Here is an 8,591-nt window from a genome sequence, read left to right on the forward strand (position 1 = left end):
GGTCTGTGTGAGCCTTGATATGTTGTGTTGCGTAAAGGGAGGGCATGATGAAAATAAATGAATGCTCTTGGCCCCCAGAACACCTTTCAGATAAAATCACTGTTTGATTGCTAACACGAAAGCTGGAAATTCTGTTCTTCCAGAGGTGGGGGGGGGGGGGGGGGGGGGGGGGGGGGGGGAGTTGGGGCGGAGAGAACGAAGGTCCATGTGTATTTTTAGCATTCCTTGTAATCATGTCACCTTTGGAAATGAAGGCATCAGTGCATTAGAGCGGAGGAAGTGGGGAGAGGACATGCTCTACCAAGAGAAATGTCATGCCCAGAGTGGATTGGCTGAGTTGCACGCGAGCTGTGCACAGTGATATTGCATGCCTTCTTCCCTCCCCCCCCCCCCCCCCCCCCCCCCCCTCCCCCAGATCCTCAGCTCCATTCAGCTTACTTCCTCATGCATCCCTGCATTTCTTCTCAGGTGACCGTACGCTCCAGATGATATCCAACCAGAATACATCTGGCACAGGCAGGGTGCTTTGGGATCATAGAATTATAGAATGACTTGGGTTGGAAGGAGCCCTAAAGCCTACCCTGTTCCAAGCCCCTGCTATGGGCAGGACTGCCACCTGCTAGCTCAGGCTACCCAGGGCCCCATACAACCTGACCTTGAGCACCTCCAGGGATGTTCCCCCAGAGTGGGTCCCTGTCCTGCCCAGAGGGTAAGGCAGCCCCAGCAATGTGATATCATGTAGCTCAATGGAAGCTACTTAGCAATACCTATTTCTTTTATCTTCTTCCATAAGGAGAAATCAGATCTAGCACAAGGAAGAGAGGAGGGAATCTGTTTAACAACTGACGTTTATTTGCTGTTCACCTCTGAAATGCCAATGAGCATTTGTGCTGTCTAGGTTGAACTGACTGTTGACCTCAGAGAAATCACTGACTGCTGCTCTTGAAAGAAATTGTTTCCTACTTCCTAAGGAAGTATAAAAGAGGTATAGGAGGTCTGTCATGTTCTCCCTCTGTTGTCATGGATAAATCACATCGTAACTCTGCTAACAAATAGAAGAAGGGAGTAAATGCTCCTTCTTCCCACCCTTTATTCTTACCCCTTCCCAAGCTGGCGAGGGGTGAAGACTGGTTTCTCTGCATTTATGCAATACCCAGAGAAACGATCCTCTGCACCAGGTAAATTCCTTGGTGGTGTTAGTGAGCAGCTCAAGCCGTTAGCTGTCCCTTTTAGCTGATAGTAGAAAGGAGATCACTGCAATCACTGACAATAGCTGTGGTCTTCCTTAGGTGTAGAGACACAGAGGATGTGATGTGCTAAGTCCCACGTTCAAGTGACGTGCTCTGGGAGGGCTGAGGGAGATGCCTTCCAGCCTGAGCTGACCTGTTAGCCTCAGTGGAGGAAGATGCTCAGCCACCCCAGCTGAATCCATGCCTCTGGCTCAGCTCTGGCTAGGTGTGCTGGCATCTGCTGTAAGAAACAAAGGACTGCCTTGCACAGCTCTTTCAGTGCATTGGGATGATTTCATCCTGGAAGATAACAAAGTAGGAGGAAACAGTTGCTTAAGGAAGGCTGACTGTGACATGCCAGGGTGTTCATTGCGGCTCTGTGTGGTGGTTAAGGTGCCATCTGCTGCCTTCACCTTGGCTTCAGTGGCCTTCCTTGAGTGGATATGAAATTAGTGCTGAAAGTTTCTTAACAGGCTTTATTGTTGGGAGCATCTTTCATGTGTCTGAGAGCAGCTGACAGCCCTCACCTCTTTCTGATTCTTCCCTTGAGCATTATATTCAATCCGTTCTCCATTGTATTGGTACCAGCTGAAGTGTGATGTTTCTCCAGCTTGCCAAGTCTTCAGTCATATGTTTACGCTACCTCCTGCTGCATGACAGCCACCCGTAAAATTAATTAAGCCACACTGATTTCTCCTGCCTCTTTTTTTCTTTCCCTGTGGAGGAGCTGATGATCCGAAGGACTTTGGAGACCCAACGACCTGAGGTGTGTGTGATTAAAAGTGAAATAAGTGGCACTGTTTCTTGCTTTTCTCTGAGCAGCAAAAGGTGTCTTTAATAAATCTTTGCTTTTCCACACAACAAACCCGTCAAAAGGCTGAGCACAGGTCTTCCCCCACTTCTTTGTTCGTCTTACTTGGCTGTTAGCGACAACAACTTCTATTTGCACAGCACTCATCAAAGGATTTCCAGATAGACAGCCACCTTTAGAATCTATTTTTAATCTCCTTTTATAGATTCTGAAACTAAGAAGCGGGCAGGTTTGTGCTATGCACTCCTTCCAGCACAGCTGTGTATCAGGGTGAGAGGAGGTGAGCTGACTGCTGGAGCTGTGCGGGCAGATGGAGAGGGGCAGGGCTCCTTGGGGGCTCTTGGGCTGCCTGGTGCAGTGTGTAGCTAGGGCCGGGCAGCCCCCAGCCACATCAGCCTACATCTGTCTCCCATCAACCCCTCTTACAGCAAATATGGTTGCTCTCTGGGTGACTTGGGATTGTCACACAAGCGTAGAACAAGGCTTTGTAGTCTGGTGGTGTGCAGAGTGATGTGGTGGCTGGAGCGTGACCTCTCAGATGCCCAGGGAGCCTCGTGGCACTCAGGGAATAGCCCCATGCACACATAAGCACTTGCTTTAGGGACTTGCCCATCATTTAAAGTGGAATTACATGCTTAACTTACTAAATTACTCTAGGCTTCATTTAAGTATGTAATTAGGAATTATGTACTGAAAGTTAACCATTCGTAGGGCCTGCTTGCTGTCCTGCTTCCATTTCTCTAACCGTTGCTTGGGCTCTTGCATTGTTCTGCCTAGGTCATGTACCCAGCCTTGGGACCAGAAGGTAACAGGGACAGGATGGGAGTCCACAGGGGGTACAGACCCATGTGGGAAGTAATCTCACAATCTAGGAACATTGCAGTAGTACAAATAAAACTGGAGGGGCTTATCTCAGTGTTGCACAGGCACAAATACTGGATGTCCTCCAAACCCAGGCCATTCTTTAAGGGATTTTTCCCTTCCTGGGTGGGTTTGGAAGGAGCCAGCCATATCTATGTTCAGCCCAGCCGTTGGCGGGGCTGTGTCCCAGCATCGCTGTTCTGCCAAGAATGGTTTGATGTTTAGCAAGCTCAGCTGTGCAGAGTGAAGCCTTTGCATACCTTCCCTTCTAGTGGTTTCTCCTAATTGCTATCAGCATCCCAGAGGGAAAGCACTGGGGAATGCAAGCTGCCGCTCCCTTGTGGTAAACCAGTATTAAAGGCTACAAACAAAGTGCTGATAGCTGCTGGAACCGCAGCCTTGCGCTGGAGACACCCATCTGCAGCACCAAAATATTCAGGTATCATGGAGAGATACAGAGGACGAATGGGTCTGGACTGATCACGTCATCAAGCACTGTCCTTGTCTATCAGCCAGCTCCTCGGTGTTGGTGCCTCCCAGAGAACGCTTCTGCAGGGAAGATGTTCTTAGGTCCTCTTGTGACTTAAGGCAATGCTTGGCCAAGGCACAAGAGTATGCCAGATGGAAGGTGTATTGCCTTGTAAAGGAGGGAGTGCTGTGTGACTAAGGCATTAGGATTACCTGCTGTGGCCTCCACTTGATGTTAAAGGCACAAGATGCAACATTGTCTACATTAAACATATTTGTAAGGATGGGGAATGCAGGTTGAGAAGCTAAAAGCTTTCGGTGTTTGTATGATTTTAAATACAAGAGACAGGTTTATCCTTTACTTCTAATGACTCATGCTTCTTTTTCAGTGCCAATTTGCCAGAGCTCAGAGAAGGCAAGTTCACATTTTCATGTGCCTGCTCTCTTCTATAGGTCTGTTTGCAGTGCGCTTTTTCCCCTCTGACTGGTGCTTGTGGTGCCCACACCTGGACCTCTGGGCTCAGCAAGGTATCACTGCAGATGGGATGTACTGGGAGAACAGAACCCACCTATGGACCTGCTCCCATGGACAGACCTTTCTCTAGTTACTTTGCAGGGACGGAAGGTTGCTAGGCAGTGGGTTTGGGAGTTCAGGGTGGTACCTGCCTCAATGAAATGAGCTCAACCTTTGGTTTCTGAAAAAAGCTCTAGTCACGTGTCCTGCTACACCCAGAACAAACAACAAACTTGCTGGTTGAGTTGCTCAACTCCTTTTACCTCATTACTCCATTCCTAAAGTTCAGGCATCTTTGGGCAAAGAGTTTTCCTTTGGTCCATCAATATGAAGCTGTAAGCTGTGGTGAAATTTAGGAAGCGGATCTTGTTCCTCTTGAGTCTGGGCTGTGTGAATACACCCAGTGGTGCAAGAAGAGATGGTGCCTGGTATGTGAGCTGTGCGAATGAAGCACAGGGGATTGTTCAAGGTTCTTTTGGTCTGAAGTCAGCATCATCATGAAATCTTGGAAGAGAGCCGTGCCTCCTCCAGGGGGACAAGCCTCCTCCATAGCACAAGCTATACTGTGTATGCTCATGGAGCATAATTCCTGCCTCAGGCCAAGGAGTCTTGCTTGAAGTAAAGCAGATTAATTAAAAATATTAAATATTATTTTTAAAATCTGAAGTTAAGAAAAGGTAGCTGTGTTCCAGAACACTGTTCCCATGTCAGGTTGTTCCTACCTCTCAACGTTGGGAACCCGACTTCACCCTGTCCTTAGCTCTTGCCGAGCTTTGCTGGCCTGTGTGTGTACTTTCAGGCCTAGAATCCCACTGAGCCTCCACGAGCTCTCTCAAGCCAAGTCCCAGTGGTAGTGATTTCCCTTCATCTGTAAAAACATTTCCCAGTGCTATTTGGATTTTGCCTTCTTCACCTCTGGTCCTAAAGCAGGTGTGTTTGTTACAGCTAGTTAGATCTTTGTGGTGTTCCTCCAGCCTGTTTCATTTCAGTGGAGGATGGAGTGGCTGTGGGTGGTTTGTGTTGTTTTAGCAAGATCTTCTTTGATCCTTGGGGAAGATGAACTGCATCATGGCTGGTGCACACTCTGCTTTCTGGGGCTTTGCTCCTCCCACCTTATTATCTACCTAGTGAAGCTTGATCTGATTTGGACTATAATTTAGTGGTGTCATCTGCAGTATGTCTAGTACTTAAGTAGAATCCAAGCACTTGTGTCAAACTACTTTAGGAGCAGGTACTTGTGCTGCACTACACCAAAATGGAAGATTCCTGGCCCACGAAATGAGAGCTGCATTCAGTTTTCTAGGACTAAGCTGCCTCTCAGAGCAAGCTGCTCTATAAATGCAGCTTCTGCTATTCAGAGGATAGCTTGCCCACACTGAGTAATTCCCACTCCCAAGATGCCAGTGACAAACTTTGTGTCACTTCAGTGTTATTGCTCAATTCATCCTGTGTGTTCAATTCATTTTTCCACAGCTTTTAGCAGCTCCGTCTCTGAAGTGTGAGCACAGCTTCATCCCCATCTCCTTCCTCTACAACAACTGTAATAAAGCAGGGAGAGGCAGAGCGGTGTGTGTGTCTTTGAGGGAGCAGCAGCTCTTCCCAAATTCATGCCCATCATATGGCTGTTCAGCAGCTGAACCCTCTGCTGCTGCTCTTTTTCTTTTTGTCATGGCGCCTCCTCATCTCTGATCTGATAGCAAATGTCTTCTTTCATGTCCCTACATCAAGGCTGCTGTTCTGGCCTCCCATCCCATTTGCTTCCCTTTTTAGTGCTGTGCCAAGCATATTAATGACAGGCAGTGCTGCCCCGGAGCCCCTGGAGTAACCCCATGCTTTGCTGGCTGGCTCTGTCCCATCCCCATGTAGGAGCAGCTATTTATTGATCTGGGGGAGGTGGAGGGCTGGCCTGACATCTTTCACAGCTGGCCCCGCTGTGTGCTGCTCTGTGTGCCTCCTGCTGTCCCCTAGTGGGAAGTGTGCTGGCCCAGGTCTGGAAGTGGGACCAGAAGGGGACGGAAGGGGGGCCGCCATGAAAAACCTTTGGTGCGTGCAGACACGGGTGTGTTTCCAAAGCCCGGCGATGCAGGACATGCTGCTGACCGCACACCTCCTGCTCTGGGCTGTGCTGAGTACTGCTTTGCTGCTCCTAATTCTGCTCACATTGTAAGCTTTATCCTCAGTCTACACATGCTGCGAAGTCAAGAAAATCATGAGCAGGCTGACAGTGAAACTGACAAGATATAAAGGAAAGGGAGGAGAATGGGGGAAGGAGCAAGTTACTTGTCAAGTTATTATAATTAGGGATTTTCTTCCTATTTATCTTAGGGTAGCTCCATGCAAGCCCGTTGGGCTGCTCTGTATGAACATAACTGAGTTTTGCTGCTGCATTAGTATAAATCTCCCACTGTAGAACACAGGGAAGGGCTCCTCCCCATTTATGCCTCTGTTACCCAGGAGGGGTCCATCCAGCCTGACTGATGCCCTGCAATATGCTGCTGATACGCAAGTTAATAAGGCAAGGGAGGATCTGGTCACTCCGTGTTACTGACAGCCCCCCTGGGTAGCCAGAGCACTGCACAGTGTGACAGCTCCTGCTTGCTCTGGCTTAGCTGGGGATGAGTCACCTTGAGTGCCTGAGTTCTTGATAAATCCTGGAAAAAACAGGGCAGTTAAATGTCAGCCAATGGGGAAAATGTTCAGCTGGGGCAAGTTAAAGCAGCTCCACAGCTGTCAGAGGCACTTGCCACCAAACACCCACTGTGAGACCTGGCTGGTTTTGCAGGCAGGCTTCATCTTGTGCACTCACCTGCAGCAAATTTGCTGGGGGAGGCTGATGAGATGGTCCAGGGTTTGTAAGGAAACCTGAAGTGCTGATACTCTTTTCTGTCTGAGACTCGAGGTTTGCCTTGTTACTGAGGCCAAGTAAGCAAAGGAAAGCTCAGTCATCTCCTGGTTCTCAGTGTTTCTGTTACAGAAGCAGCTGAGAAAGTGCCTCCATTTCTGCCCAATCTACAGCTGTTTCCAGCTCCTGAGCTGTCTCTTTAGTCGCTTTAAAAACTGATAGGAATTATTGATCGTATTTACCTTCTGTATGTCTTGACTGATTTGTTCTTTGGAAACCAGAGTCTTGAGATGTGAAGGAAAAGTAAAGCTTGTCTCTTGGGCTAGAATAAACAAGTGCTTCTCCATACCTGCAATCTATAAGGAGGCTTTGTGTTTCCATGAGTATGCTGAAATACTGAGTCCCTGGCAGGTAGGGAACTGTGACCCGCTTTCCTACTGTGCAGAGGATGCTGGCCTCATGGTTCTACAGCAGGAACCTCTTCTGAAGTCCCACTTGTGTGCATTTCTCCTGATTCCTCGAATGAACAGTTCTGGGGTCAGTGGGTCTCGCTCAGGAGGAACATAGACATAAGCATATCCACCTCTGCCCAGGCAACTTGCCAAGGTCCTGGTCCTAACTGAGGTGTAAGGGGCAAACCTGACTCTTTGTTTCCAGTTAGTGTTGTGCAGGCTTCTGTCAGAGCTGTCTGTGCTGCAGCTCTCATTTCAGGTCTTAGAAGCATGCCTGATGCTCAGTTCTAAGAGTGCTGAGTTCCAGGGAGGATGTGGTTGACTCCTTTACCCCAGGAGCAGTGAGAGTTGCCTTTTCCAGGAGCTGTGCTTGACTGTGAGGTAAGTTTCTGATAACCTGCCTGTAGGGAAGAAAAATAAATCTTAATTCTGGACGCTTCCTGACTTATTTCCCTGCCGTGTTTCCCTCCCTACCACTATCTGAGCATGAGTTTAGCAAGGAAAATTCCTGTCTCACTGTTAATAGTTAAACGCAGTTTTCAAAAGCATCCAGTAAACAAAACATAAAGAATGGCTAAGTGCGCAGGCTGTTGCATCCAAATGATTTACTGCTTTGCCTTTTATAGCTCTTGATTACATCGGGTTGCTGCATCAATATCTTGTCTATTACATTGCTGCCTGATGGGCCGGTGAGACAAGTGATATTATTGCTGGGTGAATTTTTCAGCTAGGGTGGCATTTCAGGTGGATATAGCGCAGATCCCCAAAAGTGGGAATGCAATTTGGACTCATGCATGGGCAGTTACTTGTCCAGTTCATAGATATGAAAACAATGAATTTACTTTATGAAATATCCTGGGTATTTTGCATCTGACTGATCCAGGCTGTACTCAAGTAATGCAAAGACAAGTGCGGGCTGTAAATGAGAGTCTGGGCTCCAAAATCTCTGGGACATGGAGCTGTGTATGCTCAGCTCAGGATGAGACACCAGAAGCAATGCCTTTCTCCATGTGGGGTTCACAAGCTTCATCTCCTTCCAAATATCAGTAAGGTAGGATCCAGTACATAGTGCCCCATGCTACATTAGAGTTTGGTTTTCCACCCATAAGTCTCATGGTTCTTCTGGATGAGTGCCCTCCTGCCTAGCAGATTGACTTTGCTTGAGGACCTAGCAAAACCCATAACAGGAATGGATTCCTCATGTCCTGACAGCAGAGCTTCATCCTGTATCTGAACACAAAGGAGTCATCACTCTATCTTAGCAAAGGTCGCTGTCCTGCTACAGTCCACCTTGCTTTTCCATTCCCCTTCAGCTGACCAACCAGCCTTTCCTACAGGCTGCATAAGATGTCAGAGTAAAGGGAAGCAAGGTTGTTGCTCAGTGTGTTACCTCTATGATGGTACAGAGCAACTG

The sequence above is a fragment of the Gallus gallus genome, chromosome 5 (genome assembly GCF_016699485.2).
Source record: "Gallus gallus isolate bGalGal1 chromosome 5, bGalGal1.mat.broiler.GRCg7b, whole genome shotgun sequence".
Classification (NCBI taxonomy): Eukaryota; Metazoa; Chordata; class Aves; order Galliformes; family Phasianidae; genus Gallus; species Gallus gallus.